The sequence below is a fragment of the Hemiscyllium ocellatum genome, chromosome 43, assembly GCF_020745735.1.
Source record: "Hemiscyllium ocellatum isolate sHemOce1 chromosome 43, sHemOce1.pat.X.cur, whole genome shotgun sequence".
Lineage (NCBI taxonomy): Eukaryota > Metazoa > Chordata > Chondrichthyes > Orectolobiformes > Hemiscylliidae > Hemiscyllium > Hemiscyllium ocellatum.
The window spans coordinates 23,648,675-23,661,057 of NC_083443.1; positions in this window are offsets into that span (position 1 = coordinate 23,648,675).

Below are 12,383 nucleotides of genomic sequence, written 5' to 3' on the forward strand. Positions count from 1 at the left end.
GGGAAATTCTTGAAGTAGTGGTAATGTCACTGGACTGGTAATCCAGAACTCTGGGATTCGGTGGGGGTGGCAGTTCTGGGGATAATGGGCTCAAAACCCTCCAACACAGATGGTGAAATGTGAATTCCACAAAACCTGGAATTAAAAGCCCAACCATTGCAGACTATCATTGAAATCCATCTGTTTCATAAATGTCCCTTAGGGCAGGAAATCTGCCATCCTTACCTGGTCTAGCCCTACATGTGACTCCAGACCGTCAGTAATGAGTAAGCGCCCTCTGAAGCTCCTCAGTCGCAAGAAAACTAGGGATGGGTAACTAATACCAATCTTGCAGTGAAAAAGTATCCCAAATAAGAATAAAAGAACTCCAATGACTCTTCTTCACAACCCAGAGAGAGAGAGAGAGACACACAACTGTTTTAATGAGAGAATTCCAAGTTTTAGAACCAGCCACCTTGGATTATACAGTGGCGAGAAAACATGAAGGAAGTTTCAATGAAATGGAAAGCATAACCATTGCAGTAGTGCAAAGTGTTCCTAACTTTCTGTTGGGAAGATATTCTTTCAGTTCAAAAATTTTGAAAGGCTAGGGACATGGTGTGTACCAGTTGTAGATCTGAAACCTCCTGTGGCTACCTGTATTATTAAACATCTGCATAGTGAGTGAGATAATCTGCTTCTACTGCAGGGAAAGGGAAGAGCTGAAGCATTGCGGTTCATAAACAAACAGAATCCCACTAGGTTCCTTCTGTACTGCGATGGAGTTTGAAGGAGGCATATGTTGTCAAGTTGCTCACCGTGTGACAAGACCTGGTTCATTGAGTGGCTGAGTTTCAGCCTCAGCCAAAAATTATTGAAAATTAATCAGAGAACTCGAAATTTGAAGGGGTGAGAATATAACAGTTTTCAATGTTTACAAAATGCCAGTCATTATGAGAATTCCATTTTAAATACAAAATACAGAAGGTGAAAACACTAGAATACAATTAAATACATCCAATATCTCTTTCACCCTATCAGTTATTCTGCTGAGTAGTTCTACTTTGAAGAGTGACTTCTCACAATAATTCAGATTATTTATTTGTTTGTTTTTCCTAGTTATGATGGGATAAGCTTGAGGGGCAAAATGGACACTCCTGTTTCTATGCTCCTTTGATTTACACAGAATATGTAGCACAATTTTGGAATATACTTGTTCTTCTCTGGAATTACCAGATATTCATTCGTTGTAATCTACTAATGGAAGTAGCAGATGTTAATCTGAGCTGTGATTACATTGGAGACTTAACTTGGCTCAGGATCTGTGGTACCATAAGTTCAAGCAGTGCAGATGGTCATTAACCCACCCTGAAAGGCCTTCATCGATTTCCCTTGTCACTGATACCCACTTCTGCTACTTTGATTTTATAGAATCAGTCATTCCAACATCAAGAATAAACCACTGAAATTAAATTGACACAGCCCCTGAGAATACAGCAGAAATTCAAATGGCAATACATGTAACTAGATATCAGGGCCAACTATGCAGGTAAGCTATGATAAGATCTAACACACTGGCAGGAACTTAAGTGCACGTGCCTATAACTAATATGGATATTGGATTTTGCAGATGGCAGTCTATTGGAAAGTTTTGTGACACACACAAGGGGCTGGACAAACTTGCAAACAAGTAAGGATGATTTGTAAAGGTGGCTTAGTGGTTAGGACTGCTTCTTCACAATGCCAGAGACCTAGGTTCAATTCCACCCTCAGGCAACTGTCTCTGTGAAGTTTGCACGTTCCCCCTGCATCTGTGTGGGATTCCTCTCGGTGCTTTGCTTTCCTCCCACAGTCCAAAATGTGCAGTTTAGGTGGATTGGCCATTCTAAATTGCCCAGTGTCCAGGGATTTGTAAGATGGGTAGATTAGCCATGGAATATAGTAGGGGGTGGATCTGAGTGGAATGCTCTTCAGAGAGTTGGTATGGACTCGATGGCCTAAAGGCCTGTTTCCATACTGTAGAGATTCTATGATTCTGTCTGCTATAATATTTAGACATCATAGAAATGATTATGAATTGACATGAAAACATTTGCATTGTTCCATCAGCTGTTAAGAGGTGTTGTGTACCTTACTGTTCTACTGATTATTATTACTACATTTGAAAAACATTAAATGTTCTAATATAGTAATTTATATAAACAATTTGGATGTGAACATGGGAGGTATATTTAGTAAGTTTGCAGATGACACCAAAATTGGAGGTGTAGTGGACAGTGAAGAAAAGATTATCTCAGAGTATAATGGGATGTTGATCCTATAGGCCAATGGGCTGAGGATGGGCAGATAGAGTTTCATTTAGATAAATGTGAGTTGCTGCATTTTGGAAAGACAAATCAAGGTAGGACTTATACACTTAATGGGAAGGTCCTGGGGAGTGTTGCTGAACAAAGAGACCTTGGAGTGCATGTTCATGGTTCCTTAAAAGTGGAGTCGCAGGTAGATAGGATAGTGAAGAAGGCGCTTGATATGCTTTCCTTTATTGGACAGAACATTGAGTATAGGAGTTAGGAGGTCATGTTGTGGCTGTACAGGACATTGGTTAGGCCACTTTTGGAATATTGCGTGCAATTCTGATCTCCCTTCTATTGGAAGGATGTTGAGAAACTTGAAAGGGTTCAGAAAAGATTCACAAGGATGTTGCCAGAATTGGAGGATTTGAGCAACAGGGAGAGGCTGAACAGGCTGGAGCTGTTTTCCCTGAAGCGTCAGATGCTGAAGGGTGACCTTATAGAGATATATAAAATCATGAGGGGCATGGATAGGGTAAGTAGACAAGGTCTTTTCCCTGGGGTGAGGGAGTCCAGAACTAGAAGGCATAGGTTTAGAGTGAGAGGGAAAAAAATTAAAAGGGACCTAAGGGGCAACACATTCACGCAGAGGGTGATGCATGTATGGAATGAGCTGCCTGAGGAAGTGGTGGAGAAAGGCACAGTTACAACATTTAAAAGGTATCTGGATGGGTATATGAATAGGAAAGGTTTACAGGGATATGGGCCAAGTGCTGGCAAATGGGATTGATTAGGTTAGGATATCTGGTTGGTATGGACGAGTTGGACTAAAGGATCTGTCTCCGTGCTGTACATCTCTATGACTCCATAACAGTAGCGCAAAATCCTTTACTGAGTTGTCAATATGAGATAATATCAGCTCAATATTATTCCCTTGTGTGAAGGTAAATTCTTTATATTTTCAGTTACTAATTGAAATTTGTGCTAATCTCATACATTTTTCAGAATCAAAATTGTAATTTAAAGGTTAAATAATGAACAAGTCATAAATTTATCTCTCTTATAACTTACAAAAAAAAGTAGAATATATCCACAGAAGCACGCCAGTTCCCTCTGCTAGTTGTGAAATTTGAGATTCAAAGATCCATTAAATTAATATTCTATAGTTACTAGATTAACTAGATGTCAAAGCAAAACTTGAGAGTTCACTCATCTCTTTTATCACTTACATGGCATGTGAGCACTGCATTTGTATCAATATCAAATTTCCCTCCAGAAACTGTGGGCAGCACAGTGACTCAGTACTGCCTCAGCACCAGATTCTCTGCTTCAATTCCAGTATGTGGTGAGTATGCACATTATTCATGTGTCCGTGTGGAAATTCCACATTCTCCCTGTGTCTGCGTGGGTTTCCATTGGTACTCTGGTTTCCTCTCACAGTGCAAAGATATACAGGTTAAGTGAAATGGTCATGCCAAATTTTCCAATGATGTACAGGTAAGGTGGGTTGGTCATGGTAAATGTGGATTAACGTAGTTAGGGTGGGGGTTGATTCTGGGTGGAATGCCCTTTGATGCACTGGTGCAGATTCAATGGGCTGAATGGCCTCTTTCTGCACTGTAGGGATTCTATGATTTTAAGCTGAATGTGTATAGTGGTTTTCCACAGGGATCTGTGTTAGGGCCTCAATTATTCATAATATTCATTAATGACTTGGATAATGGCATTAAAAAGTCAAATATCCAAATTTGCTAATGATGCAAAACTGGGCAGTATGGTGGACAGTATTGGCAGTATAAAATTACAACAGATTATTGATAAATAAGGTGAGTGGGCAAAGCTATGGAACATGTATTTTAATATAAACAAGTGTGAAAATATCAGTCTTTGACTGATAAAGGATAGACAGGGTATTCTTTTCGAACGGACAAAGTTAAATATAGTGGCTGTCCAACAAAGTTTGGGGTTTCAGGTGGATAGCCCTTTAAAACGCCACAAAAAGGTGCAGAAAATAGTCAAGAAAGTTAATGGAATGCTGACCTTCATTTCTAAAGGGCTGGAGTATAGAGCTGTAAACATAAAGCCTACTTAGACCCTCAGAGTACTAACAGCAGATCTGGGCACTACAACTTTGGAAGGATGCTTTGGCCCTGGAGGGAGTTCAATGAAGATTTACAAAGATGATACCTGGATTTCAGGGGTTAAGTTATGAGGAGATATTAGACAAATTAGGCCTTTATTCTGTGGAATATAGAAGGTAAAGGTTGATCTAATCAAGATCTTCAGGATATTAATAGGGAAATACTGAGTAGATAAAGATAAAGCATTTCCATTGGTTGAAGATTCTAGAATGAGGGGTTTTGTCTAGGAATTAGGGCCAGGCCATTCAGGAGAAATGTTGGATAGCACTTCTGCACACAAAGAGTAATGGAGGTTTGGAACACTTTTCCTCAACTGGCAGTCCATGCTAATTAAATTGTTAAATTTAAATCTAAGACATTTTTTATTATGCAAAAGTATCAATGGGTATGTGTCTAAGGTGGAGTTAGACCACAGATCAGCCAGGATCTTATTCAATGGTGAAGCAGGCTTGAGAGACTGAATGGCCTAATCTAGTTCCTATGTCCCTACTAGTGGCCATTTGCAAAGTGAAACACACTTCCAAAACCTGACCAAAACATTAGACTGATATTCAAGTTTATCTTTGTCTTGGGTTCAAGGACCAATAGACGATTAAAGTTAATCGTATTTCTTCAGCATCACTTTATGTTATACTTTAATAACCACCATCAATCTTAAATGCTCAACATTAAAGGTTAACAAATACACTGTCAGTATGTCAAACTCCATGGCAACAAGTAATATTTTTCTTCAAATTCATAAAGGTTTTGATGAACACAACTTATTCTTAAAAATTCAAACAACTATTGTGTCCTCAATTTCAACTATCCTCAGATATTAGCATTCAGAACACTGGTGCATAACCTCTTTCTTTCCCCTAGGTGATTGGAATATAGAATAACTTTTCCACTGATATAGTGTATTGTTTTTCTACAAGGGCAAAGAGGTAACAGATTTATTCATTAAATTATCCATTCTCTTTCATGGCTCTTTTCAACAAAAAATGGATCTTGAATATTTAATCTTCATCCGTTTAATTGCAACATGATATATTTAATACATGGAGAATGACAGATGGTTAGGAGTTTATTACAAGGTTGTTGCATGCTTTTGGGGATATATAATGACATTAAAAAGGGCAACAAAACTAGAATAGTTTACTCTCATTTGAATCAGTGTTTATTGCATCAGTTGAACTCGCAGCTTTTGTTTTTATGCAAGTAAATGCGATATTTCTCTCCCCTCATACCTTAATTTTTAATGTCAGTGTTTATGATAATTTTTTTGCTTGGCTCATGTCACACAGCAAGGAAAGGTATTTATTATTGACTAGGATAATGATGTTAGGATAATGATAGGTTTTAACTGAATTAATAGAAAGTGTTGCACTAAAATTATCATTCTCGGTTTTACTCTCCTATGCATTATACAAAGACTTGATCCACATTCTCTTTACATGTTCAACAGATTACATCAATCACATTTTAAAACAATAATTACTGAATGCTATTGTAATTTACAATAAAAACAACATTGAAGTCAACAGGGATACACTAAGATTGAAGTGTGGTGACTTGGATTAATATTTTAGAGGCAGTAAAATCCGAAATTCCTGCTGAATGAATTCAATCTAATACCATTTGACCACATGACCACTATGCAAGTCATTAAACTGGATCTGTGAAAGTGACTGTCTAGACACAGCTGTCAAACCTTACAAGACGTATAGAGTCAGTGACAACTAGCAGTCTCTTCTATTCTTCTCACTGATTATTACTACCCAGTCATCCTCCAACTAGAAAGATGCAAGCAATTGAATTTCTTCATCAATGAACTTTGGCATCAAGATAGCCATTTTTGAACACCTTTCCCAAGGGAATTGGAAAATAAATAGTAGGGAAGGTTTGCCATAGTTGTGTGGAGTTTGATGAGGCTATATCTGTAATGCTGTCCACAGTTTTGAGCTCCTTAATTTAAAAAACAGGTAAATACATTAGAAGCAATTCAAAGGTTCATTTGCCTTATTCTCAGGATGTTATCTTTTGAGGGAAGGTTGGACAAATTGGACATGCATTCATCAGAAGTACAAAGGAATGTGAGGTGATCCTTTTGAAACATGTGACATCCTGAGGGATCCTGTCAGTGTGGATGCTGGAGGTACATCTCCTTGTGTGGGAAAAATTAGAATCAGGGGGCACAGTCTAAGATGGAGATCAGAAGGAATTTTTTTTCTCAGTGGATCCCAGAGAGTGGTGGTGGCAAAGAAACTTTATATTTTTAAAGCAGAGCTGGATAGATTCTTGACTAAAAAAGGAGTCAAAAGTGATTGGGTTCGGCTGGAAACTGGACTCAGAGCAGACATGACCTTACTGAATGGCAGAGCAGGCTAAATTGCTTGCTTTTTATCCTTATTCACATTTTCATATTTAGCATCCCAGATCACAACTGGGAACGTACTGCCCAAAATCACATTTAGGCTCGTTAAGTTCTTCCTTCAACAGAATTACATTTCATGCACATCTCAAAACGAAGTTGAGAGTGTGTTGCTGGAAAGGCACAGCAGATCAGGCAGCATCCGAGGAGCAGGAGAATCAACTCTTTCCTCATGAAGGGCTTATGCCCGAAACATCAATTCTTCTGCTCCTCGGATGCTGCCTGGCCTGCTGTGCTTTTCCAGCAACAACTCTTGACTCTGATCTCCAGCATCTGCAGTCCTTACTTTCTCCCACACCTCAAAGCTGACCAAGACAGTTCTTAAAAGAATGTTTCGCCAATTCAACTTGAAAAACTTGCAAATAAACTTGACAACTCAATGTAGATTAGTGTACGTATGCAATCTCATTAGTTGAAGAATGCTTGTTATTACTTAACTGGATAACTGAAGTGCAGTGATAATATCTCATTCACATTCTTTGTAGTAAAATAGGACTGAGGTCCAAGGTATTGAACTTTACTCGATGCAGTGAGATTTTCACAGGTTTACTTGAAGTTTATACCATTTCTTTGCTATAACTTAAATATAAACAAACACCATCCTGAAAAACAACAGGATTTCCACTTTAGGCAGAAGGTAAACAGAAAATGTTGATCTACTGAACATTTCCAACTCTTTGGTTTCATTGGATTATCTTCACTCAGTAAATTGTCAACCATTTTTCCAGTCATGCAATATTTTCATTAACTTGTACCTCGATTTAAAGTGATATGCACACAAAACAAGGGTGACATGAGAAATAAACTTTTTCACACGGTGAATAGTTAGGTTTGGAATGCACTGCTTGTAAATGTGGTGAAGGCAGGTTCAATCAAGGTATTCAAAAGGGCATTGGATGATTATTTGGAAAGAAATGATGTACAGGAATATGGGAAAAGGTAGGAAGTTGGCACTAGGTCATAGAACTGGGGCAGACACAATGGGCTGAATGGCCTCCTTCTGCACTATAACAATTCTATGATTCTGTTAGAGTTTAGAACTCTAAATGGACTCTATAAATACTCATTCATTTTAAATCATTCAAGTTCTTGTGCTTGAACATCTTCACCTACTGTCAATAATTCTGTGCTTTATTAACATTAGGTTTGGCAATTAGAGTCATGGAGTCAAAGAGAGGTACAGCATGGAAACAGACCCTTCGGTCCAACTCGTCCATGCCGACCAGATGTCCCAACCTAATCTAGTACCACCTGCCAGCACTGAGCCCATATCCCTCCAAACCCTTCTTATTTATATACTCATCCAAATGCCTTTTAAATGTTGCAATTGTACTAGCCTCCACCACATCCTCTGGCAGCTCATTCCATACACATACCACCCTCTGTGTGAAAAAGTTTCCCATTAGGTCCTTTTTATATCTTTCCCCTCTCACCCTAAACCTATGCCCTCTAGTTCTGGACTCCCCTACCCTAGGGAAAAGACTTTGTCTATTTATCCTATCCATGCCCCTCATATTTTGTAAACCTACATAAGATCACCCCTCAGCCTCTGATGCTCCAGGGAAAACAGCCCCAACCTGTTCAGCCTCTCCCCATAGCTCAAATCCTCCAACCCTGGCAACATCTTTGTAAAGCTTTTCTGAACCCTTTCAAGTTTCACAACATCTTTCCAATAGGAAGGAAACCAGAAATGCATGCAATATTCCAACAGTGGCCTAACCGATGTCCTGTACAGCCGCAACATGACCTCCCAACTCCTGTACTCAATACTCTGACCAACAAAAGAAAGCATACCAAATGCCTTCTTCACTATCCTATCTACTTGTGACTCCACTTTCAAGGAGCTATGAACTGCACTCCAAGGTCTCTTTTGTTCAGCAACACTCCCTAGGACCTTACCATTAAGTGTATAAGTCCTGCTAAGATTTGCTTTCCCAAAATGCAGCATCTCACATTTATCTGAATTAAACTCCATCTGCCACTTCCCAGCCCATTGGCCTATCTGATCAAGATTCTGTTGTAATCTGTGGTAACCTCCTTCACTGTCCACTACACCTCCAATTTTGGTGTCATCTGCAAACTTACTAACTGTACCTCTTATGCTCACATCCAAATCATTTATGTAAATGACAAAACGTAGAGGATCCAGCACTGATCCTTGTGGCACTCCACTGGTCACAGGCCTCCAGTCTGAAAAACAACCCTCCACCACCCTCTGTCTTCTACCTTTGAGCCAGTTCTGTATCCAAATGGTTAGTTCTCCCTTTATTCCGTGAGATCTAACCTTGCTAACCAGTCTCCCATGGGGAACCTTGTCGAATACCTTATTGAAGTCCATATAGATCACATCTACTGCTCTGCCCTCACTAATCCTCTTTGTTACTTCTTCAAAAACTCAAATTCCAAAGTAGTAATTCACCACCTTGTTAGCAACTCTGTTGCAACTGTTAAACCTCAATTATTCTAATATTTAATCTAGGTTCAACAACCAAATTTGGGCGCTGGCCCCTTCTTCTTTATTTGGACACCATTATTGTCATTTGAATAGATACAGATCCATTGGTCACATTGGTCACACAATGTCTGATGTGTGTTCATGTGAATATTTATTTACTTTGATGTCATGTAGAGATGGCTTATAGCACAGGAATGGAAGAAGCAACAAATAATGAGGTTATGTAAAAAATGAGATGTATTTACAATTGTTTAAGATGCAAGTCTACAGTTGCAACATTTACACACGTATGTATCTAGATAACTATGACTGATGAATTCTTGAAGAACTATGAATATATATAAATCACAATAAAGAAATAATACTTAAGGGCCCAGGAGCACATAACACTAAAAAGGCCTTGTCATATATAAATAAAACTCCTCAAAGGTGAATAAAATATAAAACTAACTTCTGACAAAATTTAATGTTATTACAAAATGCTACATATGATATTGTGTGTTAACCCAGTTACAATGGAGATTCTTTCCTCATGTAACAAAATCATATCCGAATGGATGTACCTTAAGATCTTGAAAAAGAAAACACTCATTAATTTGGATGACAACCGAGGCTGGAAGAGTGCACAATCACTCAGACTTACTGTTCCAAAAGTTGCAACAGAAAAAATAAAAAAAGTTTCTAGTTACTAAGATGACCAACAAAATGCTTTATCTATGTCCGGGGGGTAGTAAGTAATAAGATCTATCAACCATATTTCTATATAAATACAATTATGGGTTTATTATCAAAACAAAACTTATTCAATAATGATGCAACAATTGGTTGACAAACACAGTCAGTAACATAGAAGCCTAAATGCTTATCCTTCCAACTATTATCAAAAAACAAAGACAGTATTCAGGAACTTCTTTAAAATTCTATGCAAAGTCTGAAAAACAAATTTGGGCCAACAGGCTATTTTTTAATGATAGAAGGATAAAGCATGGGATATTCTGGAGTCTGTTGCTTTGTTGTGGCATACGTGTTTACATCACTAACCATGCATAGCAATCTCTGAACTCTTGTAGCCAAAATCTGCTCAGGGAAAATAGTCTTCAGATGTTCTTCCAATCATTCTTCCAAAACAACAAGGAGGTCTTACCCTGAACTGGTACAGAGAGGCAGATCAACTGGGCAGCTTGTTCTAAGCAGGCTTTCCTCCAACTCAGCTTGTTCTTAGCAGATTTTCATCCAATTGAAGCAGATGAACCAAGGCAGGCCACTGTTCAAAAACAATCTCAGCAGCAGAGCAAGCTGTGAATGACAGTCTGCCATTTCTAGGAAGACTTGTTAATAAAAATTCTAATTTTCACTGTGAACTTCCAATGATATCTTTTGAAGAAAACATTCCAGTTATGTCCATAAAACTTGAAGTAAATTCCTTTTTACAAAAACTTTCAAAACTTAAGCCCTTCGAAGCAATTGACTATAAATTCTCTTTATAACATTTGTATATTTACACATATTTTTACATAATGTTGTGTGATATTGTTGCTTGACTTTCAAGTTTCATAATGGCTATTTTTCTTTTACTCGACCGAACTATTAGTGGATTTGACAGATTGCTTGTTTGTTTAGTTGAAAAATTTTGTCATACCACTTGCTAATGTTTAGGCATTTAGTTGTATTCAACTGGTAGACATTAGTTGGAAGTTCATCTTTGCTCATATATAAAGGCAAATGTACTTGTGGCACTATGTCAGTGTCCCTAGATCTCAGCTGGAAAGTCATGGTTCAAGTCCATCTGCATTAGAGTATGGTTTGTTGATATTTAAAGTATTAAAACTGAATTAGTGGCTGTTGTTTTGGGAGTACATTATAGATAAAGTGTGTCTTTAAATAAAAGTTCAAAATGTATGTAAATTCAACTCCAATTATTTCATTGTCTGGCTTTGAAGGGATTGTTTCATTTGAGTGCTGCAATATTTCAGAGTAGAGTTATAAAACATTTATTTCTGAATTCATTTGTTGATTAACTTGGCTAATGACCATTAGGAAGGTGCAGCAGACATAACATAATGATTCTAAAAACATTAAAAAATGGTCATTTACTGATCTGAAATAGACTTCACTCTGGCATTTTAGCTTCCGTGCTGGGGCTCAATTGTTTGACACGTATGCCTTTATTTTCTTCAACTCGCACCCTGATAATTAGACAAAGGAGGGTACTACAAAGAAGAGTTTCTAGTCTGCAGCAGAAGTATCCAAATAAGAAAAGTTAAGCTCAGTGCAAATTTGACAGACACATCAATTTCAGACTTTCCTTTTTGCTGCTTTGATTCATCCGTAACAGTAAAATTGAACTCAGATATCAAACCACTTAGAAACATCACTGCTGATTTGTGAGCCCTGGAGTGCTAAGCTATTGACTGAAGTGTTAGGACTTTGCACAAAAGACTAGCTTAATAGATCATTTACCTTTCATCTGCAAAGGTCTTTTTTGAATGGGAAATGTGTCATTCCACTGCAGGCCTTCAAGCTCTTTTTAATAAAATATTCAAGTGGACTAAAGTTAAGACTCTTTATACATTCAACATAAATAAGATACAGCTTAAGTATCTTACAAGTAGACATATTAGGAGAAATATTACAAAATAAGGCTCAGGCAAGTGTAAATACATAAGTAAATATTTCAATGAGGCACATGTTCAAATGACCTGATGAAGGAGTGGTGCTCCGAAAGCTCGCGCTTCCAATTAAACCTGCTGGACTATAACCTGGTGTTGTGTGATTTTTAACCATGTTCAAATAGGTAGACAATACTAAGTGTTGCTCAGTGAACTTCATTGGCCAGGGAAAAACAAATTGCAACAGAATCAGATTAGGTCAGAAAGAATCCAGGATGAATTGGAATGTGTGTTGCCTGTGGAAGGAATGGGATTGTGACCTGACAGTGAATCACAGCTTGGCAATACTGCACTGAGAATACAGTGTGCATCCTTTCCAGGAACAATATCACTGCTGTACAGTGAGTGTAATGAACGTTTGCCAGGTTTGTTCTCTGGATGCTGGGACTGTCCTATTAAGAGAAATCAGACAAACTGGGTCTTTATTCTCAGGAG